The sequence below is a fragment of the Melozone crissalis genome, unplaced genomic scaffold, assembly GCF_028551555.1.
Source record: "Melozone crissalis strain CALT ecotype California unplaced genomic scaffold, PUWL_Pcris_2 ptg000313l_1, whole genome shotgun sequence".
In the NCBI taxonomy this organism is placed as follows: domain Eukaryota; kingdom Metazoa; phylum Chordata; class Aves; order Passeriformes; family Passerellidae; genus Melozone; species Melozone crissalis.
In genome coordinates, this window is record NW_026536064.1 from 85,044 (window position 1) to 104,426 (window position 19,383).

The 19,383-nt window shown below is 56.0% G+C and overlaps 1 pseudogene; it reads right to left on the reverse strand.

Moving 5' to 3' along the window:
- Positions 1-1,405: 1,405 nt before the first annotated feature.
- On the reverse strand, positions 1,406-18,889 carry LOC128949833 (zinc finger protein 850-like; annotated as a pseudogene).
- Positions 18,890-19,383: the final 494 nt, after the last annotated feature.

Consider the following 19,383-nt stretch of genomic DNA (forward strand, 5'->3'; position numbering starts at 1 on the left):
CCTCCTGCTCAGGGATCTCCGCGCCTTCTCCTCCCCGTTGGCTTCTCCCTGCCGAGCCGTGGAGCCGCTCCAAACGGCCTCTGCCACCAGCTCCTCGCTGCTCTCCATGCTCAGCTCCTGCTCGGGGGGAGCACGGACAAGGACACGATGGGATTTGCCCACATGGGGACAAGGACACGATGGGATTTGCCCCCGTGGGGACAAGGACACGATGGGATTTGCCTCCCCTGCCCCACAAAAACCCTCCCGGACACCCCCGCGATGGGGTCGGGCCGAGCTCCCCCTCTCCGCTCACCTGCAGCCTCCGGGGAGCGATGCCGGCGGGGTTGGGGATGCTGCGGCCCGAGCGGGGAAACCGCGTGGTCTTGGGGCGCCTCTTCCTCCCGGTGTTCCTGTTCCGTTTTCCCTTCTCTTCCTTTGTCCCTCCTCTTCCTCCCCCTCCTTCTCCCCCACCTCTTCCTCCCGCTCCTCTTCCGCTCCGAGTCCCGCCCGGGCAGCGCCGGCACCAAAATACAGGCGGGGTGAGGGCGCGGTTATGCAAATCCGGGAGCGATCGCGCGCTGGGATTGGTGGGAGGGAGGAGCGCAGGGTGTCCTCGGTGACGTCATGGCGGGGGGGCCGCTGGAGCGGCCGGAGAGAGCGGAGCGGGAATGGGGACAGGGACCGGGAATGGGGACCGGGAATGGAAATGGAACCGGGAATGTGAACAGGGAGCGGGATTGGGGACAGGGAATGGGGACCGGCAATGCGGATCAGGAACGGGATCAGGGAATGGGGACCCGTATTAGGGACAGCGACCGGGAATGGGGACAGGGAATGGAGGCAGGGAATGGGGACCCAGACTGGGGAGAAGGAGCGGGAATGCGGACAAGGAATGGGGACCATGGGGTGCCCAAAGTCCTAAGGAAGCCCCAAATCTGTCCCAGGAACCCTCAACTCCCTCTGGCCCGGCATCCCCCTCATCCCTTGGAAGATCCCCCCATGTCCACATCCTTGTCTTGGTTCAATGTCTTTATTATTAACTTGGGATTTAGAAAGGTGTATAAAAATAACAAAGATAAATAAAAAGAAAATCCAGGCCACGAGGAGCCAGGAGGATGTGGAGCCCCCAGCCAGGTGTGCTGCAAGCAGGAGTCAAGGGGGCTCTGCCCACCTGGGCTCACTGGGCACCATCCAGAGCAGATCCTCCTGTGTGAGATGGAGCTGAAGCAGCGCACGGAGCTCTTCCCACCCAGGGCAGCCCTCAGTGTTGGCTCTTCTGGTGTCTGGTCAGGGCAGAGGTTTTAGAGAAGCTCTTCCCACACTGGGGACACTTGTGGAGTCTCTCCCTGGTGTGGATCTTCTGGTGGGACACCAGCCCTGAGCTCTGCGAGAAGCTCTTCTCACACTGGGGACACTTCTAGGGTCAGTCCGCAGAGTGGACTCTCCTGTGTCTGACCAGATTTGAGTTCTGCCTGAATCCCACCCCACATTCGGGACAGCGGAAGGGCCTCTCGTCCGTGTGGATGCGCTGGTGCCTGATGAGATCATAGGAGGTGTTAAAGCCCTTCTTGCACTGATCACACTCGTAGGGCCTCTCCCCGGTGTGGCTCCTCAGGTGCACAGTCAGGCTGAAGCTCTGGGTGAAACTCTTCCTACACTGGGGACACTCATAGGGCCTCTCCCCTGTGTGGCTCCTCAGGTGGACAGTCAGGCTGAAGCTCTCTCTGAATCCCTTCCCACACTGGGGACACTCGTGGGGTCTCTCCCCGGTGTGGATGCGCCGGTGGACGATGAGTTTGGAGTTGTGCCTGAATCCCTTCCCGCACTCACGGCAGTGGAACGGCCTCTCTTCAGTGTGAATGAGCTGGTGGCTGAGGAGATGGGAGCTGCTCAGGAACCTCATCTGGCACTGACCACACTCGTAGGGCCTCTCCCCGGTGTGGCTCTTCAGGTGGACAGTCAGGCTGGAGCTCTCTCTGAAGCGCTTGCCACACTCCCCACACTCATACGGCCTCTCCCCAGTGTGGATTCGCTGGTGGATGACGAGGCTGGACCTTTGCCTGAATCCCTTTCCACAATCAGGACAGCAAAATGCCCGCTCGTCGGTGTGAATGTGCTGGTGACTCACGAGATGGGAATTGGTGTAAAACCTCTGATGGCATTCATTACACTCATAGGGCCTCTCCCCCGTGTGGCTCCTCAGGTGGACATTCAGGCGGGATCTCCACCTGAAGCTCTTCCCATACTCAGAGCACTTGTGGGGCTTCTCCTGCCCATCCTGGAGCTGCTCATGGAGCCCCAGCTCTGAGCTCTGACCCTGGTCCAGGGTGGGTTTTTCCACCTCAGATCCCGTGTGGATTCTCTGGTGCACAATCAGGCAGGATCTCAAACTGAAGCTCTTCCCACACTCGGAGCACTTGTAGGGCTTCTCCTGCCCACCCTGCAGCTGCTCATGGAGCCCCAGCTCGGATCTCTGAGCCCCTCCATGGCTCAGGCCGGCTCTTTCCCCCTCGGATCCCCGCGCTCTGCCTTTGCAGCCCCTCCTGCTCAGGGATCTCCGCGCCTTCTCCTCCCCGTTGGCTTCTCCCTGCCGAGCCGTGGAGCCGCTCCAAACGGCCTCTGCCACCAGCTCCTCGCTGCTCTCCATACTCAGCTCCTGCTCTGGGGGAGCAAGGACAAGGACACGATGGGATTTGCCCCCATGGGGACAAGGACACGATGGGATTTGCCCCCGTGGGGACACGGACACGATGGGATTTGCCCCCGTGGGGACAAGGACACGATGGGATTTGCGCCCATGGGGACAAGGACACGATGGGATTTGCCACCGTAGGGACAAGGACACGATGGGATTTGCCTCCCCTGCCCCACAAAAACCCTCCCGGACACCCCCGCGATGGGGTCGGGCCGAGCTCCCCCTCTCCGCTCACCTGCGGGCTCCGGGCGGCGATGCCGGCGGGGCGGGGGCAGCTGCGGCCGGAGCGGGGGAACCGCGTGGTGTTGGGGCGCCTCATCCTCCCGGCGTTCCTCTTTCTTTGTCCCTCCTCTTCCTTTGTCCCTCCTCTTCCTCCTCCTCCTTCCGCCGCCCGTGCACCGCCGAAACCAAAATAGAAGCGGAGCGAGGGCGTGGTTATGCAAATGAGAGAGCGAACGCGCGCTGGCATTGGTGGCAGGGAGGAGCGAGGGATTTCCTCGGTGACGTCATGGCGGGGGTAGGAACTGGAGCGTCCGGAGAAAGCGGAGCGGGAATGGGGACTGGGAATGGAGGCAGGGAATGGGGACCTAGACTGGGGACAAGAAGCCGGAATGGTAATGGGGACAGGGAATGGGGACCGTGGGGTTCCCAAAGTCCTAAGGAAACCCCAAATCAGTCCCAGGAATCCTGAACTCCCTCTGTCCCAGCATCCCCCTCATCCCCTGGAAGATCCCCCCATGTCCACATCCTCATCTTTCTTAGCTGTCTTTATTATTAACATCGGATTAAAAAATGTGTATAAAAATGACAAGGAGGGAAAAAAAGAATATCCAGCCCACGAGGAGCCAGGTGGATGTGGAGCGCCCAGCCAGGTGTTCTTAAAGTAGGATTAAAGGGGGCTCTGCCCGCCTGGGCTCACTGAGGAGCATCCAGAGCAGATCCTCCCGTGTGAGATGGAGCTGCAGAAGGCCACAGAGCTCTGCCCACCCAGGGCTGCCCTCAGTGCTGGCTCTTCTGGTGTCTTCTCAAGGTAGTGATTTTAGAGAAGCTCTCCCCACACTGGAGACACTTGTAGGGTCTCTCCCCGGTGTGGATCCTCCTGTGTGTGACCAGATTTGAGTTGTGCTTGAATCCCACCCCACAATCGGGACAGCGGAAGGGCCTCTCGTCCCTGTGGATGCACTGGTGACTGAGGAGTTCAGACGAGGTGTAAAAGCTCTTCTTGCACTGATCACACTCTTAGGGCCTCTCCCCGGTGTGCCTCCTCAGTTGGGCAGTCAGGTTGGATCTCCTCTTGAAGCTCTTCCCACACTCGGAGCACTTGTGGGGCTCGTCCTGCCCACCCTGCAGCTGCTCATGGAGCCCCAGCTCGGATCTCTGAGCCCCTCCATGGCCCAGGCCGGCTCTTGCCCCCTCGGACCCCCGCGCTCTGCCTTTGCAGCCCCTCCTGCTCAGGGATCTCCGCGGCTTCTCCTCCTTGTTGGCTTCTCCCTGCCGAGCCGTGGAGCCGCTCCAAACGGCCTCTGCCACCAGCTCCTCGCTGCTCTCCATGCTCAGCTCCTGCTCGGGGGGAGCAAGGACAAGCACATGATGGGATTTGCCCCCATGGGGACAAGGACAGGGTGGGATTTCCCCCAAAATTCAGGATGGGATTTGGGGTTTGCCCCACACCAATGACAGGGTGGGATTTGCCCCACAATTCAGGACAGCCGTTGGGATTTGCCCCCATCCCAGGACAGGATTTGCCCCCACCCCCCTTTTTTCCCCCCCCAGGCCGGCGTGGCAGCTGCCCCAGGACACAGAGGGTTAAAAGGGGTCCTGCCTTCCTCGAGATTTCCTGAAAAATCTCTTTTGTTAGGGTTTTTTCCCCTCTCCTGAGCAGCTGAGGAGCCTCTGGGGAAAAGATAAACAAGAATTATCTGCGGCTGTGGAATGCAACAGGCACAGCTGGGAATTGGCCGTACTGGTTGTTTCTAATTTGTTTTAAATTTGTTTTTAATTCATGGCCAATCATGGGGAGTGGGCTCGGATTCTCTCAGGGTCAGCAGCTTTTGTTATCATTCCTTTCAGGATTTTTTCCTTTTAAACCGTCTAAAGAAATCTTTTCTTCTATTTTTAGTATGGTTTTATTGCATAATTTTCTTTTAATATATATCTTTATATATACAATTTTAATTTATATCTATGTTAATACATACAGTTTTAACATAGTATTTTCTTTAAATACAATATATATCTTAAAAATATAATTTAAATTAATATAAAAGTTTCAATATATAATTCTCTTTAAATGTAGTTAAATATAAAAAGATAATAAATATATTTTAATTAATATATTCATGTATATATTTTTACTATATGGTTGTCTTTTAATATAATACATAGCATAAAATAACAAATATATTTTTAAATAAGATATGTGGTTTTATTAAATAATATTCTCTTTTTAGAATATATATTATAAAAAATAAATATAATTTAAATTAAGATCTCTATTAATATCTATAGTTTGAATAAATAACTATCTTTTAATGTATATCATTAAAAAACTATAATTCTAATTATTACATATAGTCTTAAAATTTATTTTTCTTTTAATATAATATATATCATGAAATAAAAATATATTATAATTAATATATTATAATAATTTTAATATATAATATTATTTTAATATATTATTTATCATAAAATAAAACATTTTAATGTAATATACATGATAAAATACTAAATCAGCCCTATACAATAATAAATAATAACTAATACAAAATAATAAATCAGCGCTCCCAGTTCCCTCCCAGCGCTCCCAGTACCGCTCTCAGCGCTCCCAGTATCGCTCCCAGCGCTCCCAGTATCGCTCCCAGCGCTCCCAGTTAGACCGAGCTCCCCTATCCGCGCTCACCTGCGGGCTCCGGGGCTGATGCGGCCGCTCTTCCTCCCGCTCCTCCTCTTCCTCTATCCCTCCTCTTCCTCCTCCTGCTCCTCCCGTGTCCCTCCTCCTCCTCTTCCTCCTCCTCTCGCGCTCCTGCTCCTCCTTTCCTTCCTCCTCAGTCCCTCCTCTTCCTCCCGCTCCTCCTTCTCTCCCTCCTCTCTGCACTGAGAGCGATACTGGGAGCGCTGGGAGCGATACTGGGAGCGCTGGGAGGGAACTGGGATCGCTTTCCCTGCCGGTGCCGCTCTTACTGGGAGCGCTGGGAGCGAACAGCGCCGGGCGGCGGGCGGGGCCGGCCTGAATGGGCGTGGTTATGCAAATCTCGGACCGATAGCGCGCTGCGATTGGTGGGGGGGGAGCAGCGCGAGGTTTGCCCGGCGACGTCATGGCGGGAGGCGGGGGCTGAAGCGTCCGGAGTGAGCGGAGAGGGAATGGAGACCGGGAATGGGGACCGGGACAAGGAATGGGAATGGGGAACGGGAATGGGAACGGTGACCGGGAATGGAGACATGGACCAGGAATCGGGACAAGGAATGGGGACTGGTAATGGAACCGGAAATGCGGACAGGGAGCGTGATTGGGCACAGGGAATGGGGAACGGGAATTCAGACCAGGAATGGGAACAGGGAATGGGGACCAGTATTTGGGACAGGGACCACGAATGGAGACAAGGAATGGAGGCAGGGAATAGGAACCCAGACTGGGGATAAGGACCGGGAATGGGGACAGGGAATGGGGACCATGGGGTTCCCTAGGTCCTAAGGAAGCCTTAAATCTGTCCCAGGAACCCTCAACTCCCCCTGGCCCAGCATCCCCCTCATCCCCTGGAAGATCCCCCCCAAGTCCACATCCTGGTCTTCGTTCAACATCTTTATTCTTCACCTCGGATTTAGAAAGGTGTATAAAAAAAACAAAGAGAAATCAAAAGGAAATCCAGGCCACGGGGAGCCAGGAGGATGTGGAGCCCCCAGCCTGGTGTGCTGCAAGCAGGAGTCAAGGGGGCTCTGCCCACCTGGGCTCACTGGGGACCATCCAGAGCAGATCCTCCCGTGTGACATGGAGCTGGAAAAGGCCACGGAGCTCTGCCCACCCAGGGCTGTCCTCAGTGCTGGCTCTGTAGGTGTCTGCTCAAGCTGGAAATTCGAGAAAAGCACTTCCCACACTGGGAACACTTGTAGGGTCTCTCCCCGGTGTGGATCCTCCTGTGTGTGACCAGAGTTGAGTTGTGCTTGAATCCCACCCCACAATCAGGACAGCGGAAGGGCCTCTCGTCCGTGTGGATGCGCTGGTGACTGAGGAGTTCAGACGAGGTGTAAAAGCCCTTTTGGCACTGATCACACTCGTAGGGCCTCTCTCCGGTGTGGCTTCTGAGGTGACCAGTCAGATGGGAGCTCTGGTTGAAACTCTTCCCACACTGGGGACATTCATAGGGCCTCTCCCCGGTGTGGATGCGCCGGTGACTGTTGAGGTGGGAGTTGCGTCTAAAACTCTGTCCACAGTCACAGCACTGGAACGGCCTCTCCCCGGTGTGGATGAGCTGGTGACGGAGGAGCTTGGAGCTGCTAAGGAACCTCATCTGGCACTGACCACACTCGTAGGGCCTCTCCCCGGAGTGGATGCGCCGGTGCCTCTTGAGGTCGGAGACGCTTTTGAAGCGCTTCCCGCAGTCGGGGCACTGGAAGGGCCTCTCGTCTGTGTGTGAGCGCTGGTGCACCAGGAGATCAGAGCTGGTCACAAACCTCTTCTGGCACTGATCACACTCGTAGGGCCTCTGCCCCGTGTGGCTCCTCAGGTGGACAGTCAGGTTGGATCTCCACCTGAAGCTCTTCCCACACTCGGAGCACTTGTGGGGCTTCTCCTCCCCACCCTGGAGCTGCTCATGGAGCCCCAGCTCGGATCTCTGAGCCCCTCCATGGCCCAGGCTGGCTCTTTCCCCCTCGGATCCCCGCGCTCTGCCTTTGCAGCCCCTCCTGCTCAGGGATCTCCGCGGCTTCTCCTCCCCGTTGGCTTCTCCCTGCCGAGCCGTGGAGCCGCTCCAAACGGCCTCTGCCACCAGCTCCTCGCTGCTCTCCATGCTCAGCTCCTGCTCTGGGGGAGCAAGGACAAGGACACGATGGGATTTGCCCCCATGGGGACAAGGACACGATGGGATTTGCCCGCGTGGGGACAAGGACACGACGGGATATGGCCCTGTGGGGACAACGACACGATGGGATTTGCCCACATGGGGACAAGGACACGATGGGATTTGCCCCCGTGGGGACAAGGACACGATGGGATTTGCCTCCCCTGCCCCACAAAACCCTCCCGGAGACCCCCGCGATGGGGTCGGGCCGAGCTCCCACTCTCCGCTCACCTGCGGGCTCCGGGCGGCGATGCCGGCGGGGCCGGGGCAGCTGCGGCCGGAGCGCGGGAACCTCGTGGTGTTGGGGCGCCTCTTCCTCCCGCTTTTCCTCTTCCTTTTTCCCTCCTCTTCCAGTTCCTTTGTCTCTCCTCTTTCCTTCTCCCTCCTCTTCCTTAGTCCCTCGTCTTCCTCCCCCTTATTCCCCACGTCCTCTTCCTCCCGCTCCTCCTCCGCTCCGAGTCCCGCCCGGGCAGCGCCGGCACCCAAAAGCAGGAGGGGAGCGAGGGCGTGGTTATGCAAATCTCGGTGCCGTCGCGCGCTGGGATTGGTGGGGAGAGGAGCGCGGGGTTTGCTCGGTGACGTCATGGCGGGAACGGGGAATCGGGACGGGGAACGGGCACCGGGAACGGAAAATGGACCCTGTGGTTGTGGCCGGGGTCCCAAGATGAGGCAAGAGATTAAAATTTTGACTCCATGGTTGTATTTTGAGAAAGCTGATTTATTATTTTAATATTGATATATGATATTGAAAGATAATGCTATATTGAAATTATACTAAAAGTATAGAAAAAAGGATTTCATCAGAAAGGTAGAAAATAACAAAAAAGAATGATAAAAAAATCTTGTGAGTGTCCAGACAATCTGAGACAGCCGGCCGTTGATTGGCCATTACTTAAAAACTACCACCCGACACCAATCAAAGATGAAAGTGCTGCATTCCACAGCAGCAGATCATTCGTGTTTATATTTTAATTTGTGAGGCCTCTCAGCTTCTCAGGAGAAAAAGATCCTAAGGAAAGGATTTTTCAATAAAATATGTCCCTGACAGGAGCGTGAATACTGGACTGGGAATACAGGAGAGGGGCTGGGATTGGGATCAGGAATCAGAAAATGGGAACGGGACAGGAAATAGAGAAATGGGAATTGGGGACTGGAATAGGAAAATGGGAACAGGACAGGAAATACGGGAATGGGAACCGGATAGAGAATATGGGACAGGGACAAGTATTGAGTCAGGAATGGAATCTGGACTCGGATGAGAGCAGGATCCTGGACAGGGGACAGCAGGAACCAGGACGGGAGGACGTGGGGACACTGCCAGGGCAGGGGGTCCTTGATCTGCTGCCCCAGATGGAGCTGCTGGGCCTGGGGTGCCCAAAGCCCTGAGGAACCCCCAAATCTGTCCCAGGAACCCTCAACTCCATGGACCCAGCATCCCCCTCATGCCCATCCATGTTTCACTTCAATATCTTTAATACTGTGACCTGGGCTCACTGGGGACCATCCAGAGCAGATCCTCCCATGGTGGATAAGACATCCAAGGATATCTAGTGTTGCTTAATACCACCAAAAGTTGGAAAAAATTAGACTTTTCAAGGGCTAGAAATTGAAAAATCCTGGAGGATGTGGAGCCCTCAGCCAGGTGTTCCCAAAGAGGGATCAAGGGGGTTCTGCCCACCTGGGCTCACAGGGGATCCTCCCAAGGGGGGTGGATTGATATTGGAGAAGCCATCCAAGGCTATCTAGTATTGCTGAAGATCACCAAAAGATGAAAAAAAAAAAAAGGACAACATTTTTCTAGGGTCAGAAGTTGACGAATCTGCTCTCCATAACCCATTTCTCATCTTGGACTGCGGATGAGTTCAGGTGACCACGGGGAGCCAGGAGGATGTGGAGCCCCCAGCCAGGTGTCTTGTACACAGGAATCAAGGGGGTTCTGCCCTGCTGGGCTCACTGGGGATCATCCAGCACGGATCCTCCCGTGGGGGATGCAGCTGGAGCAGTGTATGAAGCTCTGCCCACCCAGGGCTGCCCTCAGTGCTGGCTCTGTAGGTGTCTGGTCAAAGAGGAGGTTTTAGAGAAGCTCTTCCCACACTGGGGACACTCGTGGGGTCTCTCCCCGGTGTGGTTGCGCCGGTGGACGACGAGGGCAGAGTTGCGCCTGAATCCCTTCCCACACTCACGGCAGTGGAACGGCCTCTCCCCGGTGTGAATGCGCTGGTGGCTGAGGAGCTCGGAGCTGGTCACGAACCTCTTCTGGCACTGACCACACTCGTAGGGCCTCTCCCCGGTGTGGATGCGCCGGTGCTGGTTGAGGGTGGAGACGCTTTTGAAGCCCTTCCCGCAGTCGGGGCCCTGGAAGGGCCTCTCGTCTGTGTGTGAGCGCTGGTGCACCACGAGATCAGAGCTGGTCAGAAACCTCTTCTTGCACTGGTCACACTTGTAGGGTCGTTCACCCCTGTGGCTCCTCCGGTGGACAATCAGGTTGTGCTTGGTCATGAAACTCTTCCCATTCTCCGCACACTTGTATGGCCTCTCCCCGGTGTGGCTCCTCAGGTGGACAGTCAGGTTGGAGCTCTGGGTGAAGCTCTTCCCACACTGGGGACACTTGTGGGGTCTCTCCCCAGTGTGGATCCTCCTGTGTGTGACCAGAGTTGATTTGCGCTTGAATCCCACCCCACAATCGGGACAGCGGAAGGGCCTCTCGTCCGTGTGGATGCGCTGGTGAACGAGGAGATCAGACGAGGTGTAAAAGCCCTTCTGGCACTGACCACACTCGTAGGGCCTCTCCCCTGTGTGGCTTCTGAGGTGGACAGTCAGATGAGAGCTCCGGTTGAAACTCTTCCCACACTGGGGACACTCATAGGGCCTCTCCCTGGTGTGGCTCCTCAGGTGCACAGTCAGATGGGAGCTCTGGGTGAAGCCCTTCCCACACTGGGGACACTCGTGGGGTCTCTCCCCGGTGTGGATGCGCCGGTGGACGACGAGGGCAGACTTGCGACTGAATCCCTGCCCGCAGTCACGGCAGTGGAACGGCCTCACTTCAGTGTGAATGAGCTGGTGACTGAGGAGATTGGAGCTGCTCAGGAACCTCTTCTGGCACTGATCACACTTGTAGGGCATCTCCCCGGTGTGAATGCCCCGGTGGGTGGTGAGAGTGGAATTTTCCCTGAATCCCTTCCCACAATCAGGACAGCGGAACGGCCGCTCCTCGGTGTGAATCCGCTGGTGACGGAGCAGATGGGAGCTGCTCAGGAACCTCTTCTTGCACACATCACACTCGTAGGGTCGTTCCCCCGTGTGGATTCTGCAATGCTGCATCAGGTCGCATCTCCGCTTGAAGCTCTTCCCACACTCGGAGCACTTGTGGGGCTTCTCCTGCCCACCCTGGAGCTGCTCATGGACCCCCAGCTCGGATCTCTGAGCCCCTCCATGGCCCAGGCTGGCTCTTGCCCCCTCGGATCCCCGCGCTCTGCCTTTGCAGCCCCTCCTGCTCAGGGATCTCCGCGCCTTCTCCTCCCCGTTGGCTTCTCCCTGCCGAGCCGCGGAGCCGCTCCAAACGGCCTCTGCCACCAGCTCCTCGCTGCTCTCCATGCTCAGCTCCTGCTCGGGGGGAGCACGGACAAGGACACGATGGGATTTGCCCCCATGGGGACAAGGACACGATGGGATTTGCCCCCGTGGGGACAAGGACACGATGGGATTTACCTCCCCTGCCCCACAAAAACCCTCCCGGACACCCCCGCGATGGGGTCGGGCCGAGCTCCCCCTCTCCGCTCACCTGCGGCCTCCGGAGGGCGATGCCGGCGGGGTTGGGGCAGCTGCGGCCCGAGCGGGGAAACCGCGCGGTCTTGGGGCGCCTCTTCCTCCCGGTGTTCCTGTTCCGTTTTCCCTTCTCTTCCTTTGTCCCTCCTCTTCCTCCCCCTCCTTCTCCCCCACCTCTTCCTCCCGCTCCTCTTCCGCTCCGAGTCCCGCCCGGGCAGCGCCGGCACCAAAATAGAGGCGGGGTGAGGGCGCGGTTATGCAAATCAGGGAGCGATCGCGCGCTGGGATTGGTGGGAGGGAGGAGCGCAGGGTGTCCTCGGTGACGTCATGGCGGGGGGGCCGCTAGAGCGGCCGGAGAGAGCGGAGCGGGAATGGGGAGAGGGACCGGGAATGGGGACCGGGAATGGAAATGGAACCGGGAATGTGAACAGGGAGCGGGATTGGGGACAGGGAATGGGGACCGGCAATGCGGATCAGGAACGGGATCAGGGAATGGGGACCCGTATTAGGGACAGCGACCGGGAATGGGGACAGGGAATGGAGGCAGGGAATGGGGACCCAGACTGGGGAGAAGGAGCAGGAATGCGGACAAGGAATGGGGACCATGGGGTGCCCAAAGTCCTAAGGAAGCCCCAAATCTGTCCCAGGAACCCTCAACTCCCTCTGGCCCGGCATCCCCCTCATCCCTTGGAAGATCCCCCCATGTCCACATCCTTGTCTTGGTTCAATGTCTTTATTATTAACTTGGGATTTAGAAAGGTGTATAAAAATAACAAAGATAAATAAAAAGAAAATCCAGGCCACGAGGAGCCAGGAGGATGTGGAGCCCCCAGCCAGGTGTGCTGCAAGCAGGAGTCAAGGGGGCTCTGCCCACCTGGGCTCACTGGGCACCATCCAGAGCAGATCCTCCTGTGTGAGATGGAGCTGAAGCAGCGCACGGAGCTCTTCCCACCCAGGGCAGCCCTCAGTGTTGGCTCTTCTGGTGTCTGGTCAGGGCAGAGGTTTTAGAGAAGCTCTTCCCACACTGGGGACACTTGTGGAGTCTCTCCCTGGTGTGGATCTTCTGGTGGGACACCAGCCCTGAGCTCTGCGAGAAGCTCTTCTCACACTGGGGACACTTCTAGGGTCAGTCCGCAGAGTGGACTCTCCTGTGTCTGACCAGATTTGAGTTCTGCCTGAAGCCCACCCCACATTCGGGACAGCGGAAGGGCCTCTCGTCCGTGTGGATGCGCTGGTGCCTGATGAGATCATAGGAGGTGTTAAAGCCCTTCTTGCACTGATCACACTCGTAGGGCCTCTCCCCGGTGTGGCTCCTCAGGTGCACAGTCAGGCTGAAGCTCTGGGTGAAACTCTTCCTACACTGGGGACACTCATAGGGCCTCTCCCCTGTGTGGCTCCTCAGGTGGACAGTCAGGCTGAAGCTCTCTCTGAATCCCTTCCCACACTGGGGACACTCGTGTGGTCTCTCCCCGGTGTGGATGCGCCGGTGGACGATGAGGTTGGAGTTGTGCCTGAATCCCTTCCCACAGTCACGGCAGTGGAACGGCCTCTATTCAGTGTGAATGAGCTGGTGGCTGAGGAGATGGGAGCTGCTCAGGAACCTCATCTGGCACTGACCACACTCGTAGGGCCTCTCCCCGGTGTGGCTCTTCAGGTGGACAGTCAGGCTGGAGCTCTCTCTGAAGCTCTTGCCACACTCCCCACACTCATAGGGCCTCTCCCCGGTGTGGATTCGCTGGTGGATGACTAGTCTGGACCTTTGCCTGAATCCCTTTCTACAATCAGGACAGCAAAATGGCCGCTCGTCGGTGTGAATGTGCTGGTGACTGACGAGATGGGAATTGGTGTAAAACGTCTGATGGCATTCATTACACTCATAGGGCCTCTCCCCCGTGTGCCTCCTCAGGTGGACATTCAGGCGGGATCTCCTCCTGAAGCTCTTCCCACACTGGGAGCACTTGTGGGGCTTCTCCTGCCCGCCCTGGAGCTGCTCATGGAGCCCCAGCTCTGAGCTCTGACCCTGGTCCAGGGTGGGTTTTTCCCCCTCAGATCCCGTGTGGATTCTCTGGTGCACAATCAGGCAGGATCTCCTCCTGAAGCTCTTCCCACACTCGGAGCACTTGTGGGGCTTCTCCTGCCCACCCTGCAGCTGCTCATGGAGCCCCAGCTCGGATCTCTGAGCCCCTCCATGGCCCAGGCTGGCTCTTTCCCCCTCGGATCCCCGCGCTCTGCCTTTGCAGCCCCTCCTGCTCAGGGATCTCCGCGGCTTCTCCTCCCCGTTGGCTTCTCCCTGCCGAGCCGTGGAGCCGCTCCAAACGGCCTCTGCCACCAGCTCCTCGCTGCTCTCCATGCTCAGCTCCTGCTCTGGGGGAGCAAGGACAGGGACACGATGGGATTTGCCCCCACGGGGACAAGGACACGATGGGATTTGCCCCCGTGGGGACAAGGACACGATGGGATTTGCCCCACATTTGAGGATGAGATTTGGGATTTGGTATTTGCCCCAGAATTCAGGATGGGATTTACCCCACAAGTTCAGGAAGGGATTTGTCCCCCAATTCAGGATGGCATTTGGGATTTGCCCCCATCCCAGGATGGGATTTGCCCCACAATTCAGGGTGGGATTTGGGATTTTCCCCACAAGGACACGATGGGATTTGCCCCACAATTCAGGACGGCATTTGGGATTTGCCCCCATCCCAGGACAGGATTTGCCCCCACCCCCCTTTTTCCCCCCCCAGGCCGGGCTGGCAGCTGCCCCAGCACACAGAGGGTTAAAAGGGGCCCTGCCTTCCTCCAGATTTCCTGAAAAATCTCTTTTTTTAGGGTTTTTTCCCCTCTCCTGAGCAGCTGAGGAGCCTCTGGGGAAAAGATAAACAAGAATTATCTGCGGCTGTGGAATGCAATAGGCACGGCCGGGATTGGGCCGCACTGGGTGTTTTTTATTTGTATTTAATTTGTTTTGAATTCATGGCCAATCACGGGGAGCAGGCTCGGATTCTCTCAGGGTCAGCAGCTTTTGTTATCATTCCTTTCAGGGTTTTTTTCTTTTGAGCCTTCTAACGAAATCTTTTCTTCTTTTTTTGGTATGGTTTTAATGTATAATTTTCTTTTAATATATATCTTTATATATACAATTTTAATTAATATCTATATTAATATATAAACTTTTAATATATTATTTTCTTTAAATACAATATATATCTCAAAAATATAATTTAAATTAATATATAAGTTTCAATATATAATTCTCTTTAAATGAAGTAAAATATAAAAGGATAATAAATGCATTTAATTAATATCTTAATGTATATATTTTACTATATGATTGTCTTTTAATATAATATATAGCATAAAATAACAAATATATTTTTAAATAAGATATGTTGTTTTATTAAATAATTTTCTCTTTTTACAATATATATAATAAAATAATAAATATAATTTTAATTAAGATCTCTATTAATATCTATAGTTTGAATAAATAATTATCTTTTAATGTATATCATAAAAAACTATAATTCTAATTAATACATATAGTCTGAAAATTTATTTTTATTTTAATATAACATATATCATGAAATAAAAATATATTATAACTAATATATATTATAATAATTTTAATATATAATTTTCTTTTAATATAATATTTATCATAAAATAAAACATTTAAATGTAACATACATCATAAAATACTAAATCAGCCCTAAAAAATAATAAATAATAACTAATACAAAATAATAAATCAGCGCTCCCAGTATCGCTCCCAGTTATACCGAGCTCCCCCATCCGTGCTCACCTGCGAGCTCCGGGGGTGATGCGGCCGCTCTTCCTCCCGCTCCTCCTCTTCCTCTGTCCCTCCTCTTCCTCCTCCTGCTCCTCCCGTATCCCTCCTCCTCCTCTTCCTCCTCCTCTCGCGCTCCTGCTCCTCCTTTCCTTCCTCCTCAGTCCCTCCTCTTCCTCCCGCTCCTCCTTCTCTCCCTCCTCTCTGCACTGGGAACGATACTGGGAGCGATACTAGGAGGGAACTGGGAGCGCTGGGAGGGAACTGGGAGCGCTGGGAGCAATACTGGCAGCGATACTGGGAGGGAACTGGGAGCGCTGGGAGCGCTGGGAGCGAACTGGGAGCGAACTGGGAGCGCTGGGAGCGAACTGGGAGCGCTGAGAGGGAACTGGGAACCCTTTCCCTGCCGGTGCCGCTCTTACTGGGAGCGCTGGGAGCGAACAGCGCCGGGCGGAGGGCGGGGCCGGCCTAAATGGGCGTGGTTATGCAAATCTCGGAGCGATCGCGCGCTGCGATTGGTGGACGGGAGGAGCGCGGGGTTTGCCCGGCGACGTCATAGCGGGAGGCGGGGGCTGAAGCGTCCGGAGAGAGCGGAGCGGGAATGGAGACCGGGAGTCGGGACAGGGAATGGGGACCGGGAATAGGGACCCAGACTGGGGAAAAGGACCGGAAATGGGAACAAGGACGGGGAATGGGGACCGGGAAACCCGGGAATGGGGACCGGGAGTCGGGATAGGGAATGGGGACATGGACCCGGAATCGGGACAAGGAATGGGGACTGGGAATGGAACCAGGAATGCGGACAGGGAGCGGGATTGGGGACAGGGAATGGGGACCGGCAATGCGGACCACAAATGGGAACAGGAAATGGAGACCAGTATTGGGGACAGCGATCGGGAATGACGACATGGAATGGAGGCAGGGAATGGGGACCCAGACTGGGGAGAAGGAGCGGGAATGGGAATGGAGACCGTGGGGTTCCCAAAGTCCTATGGAAGCCCCAAATATGTCCCAGGAACCCTCAACTCCCTCTGGCCCAGCATCCCCCTCATCCCCTGGAAGATCCCCCCATGTCCACATCCTCATCTTGGTTCAACGTCTTTATTATTACCCTCAGAGTTAGAAAGGTGTATAAAAATAACAAAGACAAATAAAAAGGAAATCCAGGCCACGAGGAGCCAGGAGGATGAGGAGCCCCGAGCCAGGTGTGCTGCAAGCAGGAGTAAAGGGGGCTCTGCCCACCTGGGCTCACTGGGCACCATCCAGAGCAGATCCTCCCGTGTGAGATGGAGCTGGAGCAGCACACGGAGCTCTGCCCACCCAGGGCTGCCCTCAGTGCTGGCTCTTCTGGTGTCTGCTCAAGATGGAAACTTGAGAAAATCTCTTCCCACAATGGGGACACTTGTGGGGTCTCTCCCCGGTGTGGATCCTCCTGTGTCTGACCAGAGTTGACTTCTCTTTGAATCCCACCCCACAATCAGGACAGCGGAAGGGCCTCTCGTCCGTGTGGATGCGCTGGTGCTTGAGGAGATCAGACGAGGTGTAAAAGCCCTTCTTGCACTGATCACACTCGTAGGGCCTCTCCCCTGTGTGGCTTCTGATGTGGACAGTCAGGTGGGAGCTGTTAGTGTAGCTCTTCCCACACTGGGGACACTCATAGGGCCTCTCTCCAGCGTGGCTCCTCAGGTGCACAGTCAGTTTGGACCTCTCTCTGAAGCTCTTCCCACACTGGGGACACTCGTGGGGTCTCTCCCCGTTGTGGATGCGCCGGTGGACGATGAGAGCAAAGTTGCGCCTGAATCCCTTCCCACACTCACGGCAGTGGAACGGCTTCTCCTCGGTGTGAATGAGCTGGTGGCTGAGGAGCTCGGAACTGGTCAGGAACCTCTTCTGGCATTGACCACACTCGTAGGGCCTCTCCCCAGTGTGGATCATCCGGTGCCTGTTGAGGTTGTAGACGCTTTTGAAGCTCTTCCCGCAGTCGGGGCACTGGAAGGGCCTGTCGTCTGTGTGTGAGCGCTGGTGCACCACGAGATAACCGCTGCTCAGAAACCTCTTCTGGCACTGGTCACACTGGTAGGGTCGTTCCCCGGTGTGGCTCCTCAGGTGGACAGTCAGGCTGGAGCTCTCTCTGAAGCTCTTGCCACACTCCCCACACTCATAGGGCCTCTCCCCGGTGTGGATTCGCTGGTGGATGGCGAGGCTCGACCTTTGCCTGAATCCCTTCCCACAATCAGGACAGCAAAATGGCCGCTCGTCGGTGTGAATGCCCTGGTGACTGACGAGACTGGAGTTGGTGTAAAACCTCTGATGGCATTCATCACACTCATAGGGCTTCTCCCCCGTGTGCCTCCTAAGGTGGAAAGTCAAGCTGGAGCTATGGGTGAAGCTCTTCCCACACTGGGGACACTCGTAGGGTCTCTCCGCCGTGTGGATGCGCTGGTGCTTGCGAAGTTCACCGCTGCTCTGAAACCTCTTCTTGCACTGATTACACTCATATGGTCTCTCCCCAGTGTGAATGCGCCGGTGGGTGGTGAGATTGGAATTTTCCCTGAATCCCTTCCCACAATCAGGACAGCGGAACGGCCGCTCCTCAGTGTGAATCCGCTGGTGACGGAGCAGATGGGAGCCGCTCAGGAACCTCTTCTTGCACACATCACACTTGTAGGGTCGTTCCCCCGTGTGGATTCTGCAATGCTGCATCAGGTCACATCTCCGCTTGAAGCTCTTCCCACACTGAGAGCACTTGTGGGGCTTCTTCTCCAAACCCTGGAGCTGCTCATGGACCCCCAGCTCGGATCTGTGGCCCTGGTCCGGGGTGGGTTTTTCCCCCTCAGATCCCGTGTGCATTCTCTGGTGCACAATCAGGCAGGATCTCCTCTTGAAGCTCTTCCCACATTCCGAGCACTTGTGGGGCTTCTCCTGCCCACCCTGGAGCTGCTCATGGAGCCCCAGCTCGGATCTCTGAGCCCCTCCATGGCCCAGGCTGGCTCTTTCCCCCTCGGATCCCCGCGCTCTGCCTTTGCAGCCCCTCCTGCTCAGGGATCTCCGCGCCTTCTCCTCCCCGTTGGCTTCTCCCTGCCGAGCCGTGGAGCCGCTCCAAACGGCCTCTGCCACCAGCTCCTCGCTGCTCTCCATGCTCAGCTCCTGCTCGGGGGGAGCAAGGACAAGGACACGATGGGATTTGCCCCCATGGGGACAAGGACACGATGGGATTTGCCTCCCCTGCCCCACAAAAACCCTCCCGGAGACCCCCGCGATGGGGTCGGGCCGAGCTCCCCCTCTCCGCTCACCTGCGGCCTCCGGGGGGCGATGGCGGCGGGGCCGGGGCAGCTGCGGCCCGAGCGGGGAAACCGCGTGGTCTTGGGGCGCCTCTTCCTCCCGGTGTTCCTGTTCCGTTTTCCCTTCTCTTCCTTTGTCCCTCCTTTTCCTCCCCCTCCTTCTCCCCCACCTCTTCCTCCCGCTCCTCCTCCGCTCCGAGTCCCGCCCGGGCAGCGCCGGCACCAAAATACAGGCGGGGTGAGGGCGTGGTTATGCAAATCAGGGAGCGATCGCGCGCTGGGATTGGTGGGAGGGAGGAGCGCAGGGTGTGCTCGGTGACGTCATGGCGGGGGGGCAGCTGGAGCGTCCGGAGAGAGCGGAGCGGGAATGGGGACAGGGACCGGGAATCGGGACCGGGAATGGGGACCGGGAATAGAAATGGAACCGGGAATGTGGACAGGGAGCGGGATTGGGGACAGGGAATGGGGACCGGCAATGCGGATCAGGAACGGGATCAGGGAATGGGGACCCGTATTAGGGACAGCGACCGGGAATGGGGACAGGGAATGGAGACCGGGAATGGGGACCCAGACTGGGGAGAAGGAGCGGGAATGCGGACAAGGAATGGGGACCATGGGGTGCCCAAAGTCCTAAGGAAGCCCCAAATCTGTCCCAGGAACCCTCAACTCCCTCTGGCCCGGCATCCCCCTCATCCCTTGGAAGATCCCCCCATGTCCACATCCTTGTCTTGGTTCAATGTCTTTATTATTAACTTGGGATTTAGAAAGGTGTATAAAAATAACAAAGATAAATAAAAAGAAAATCCAGGCCACGAGGAG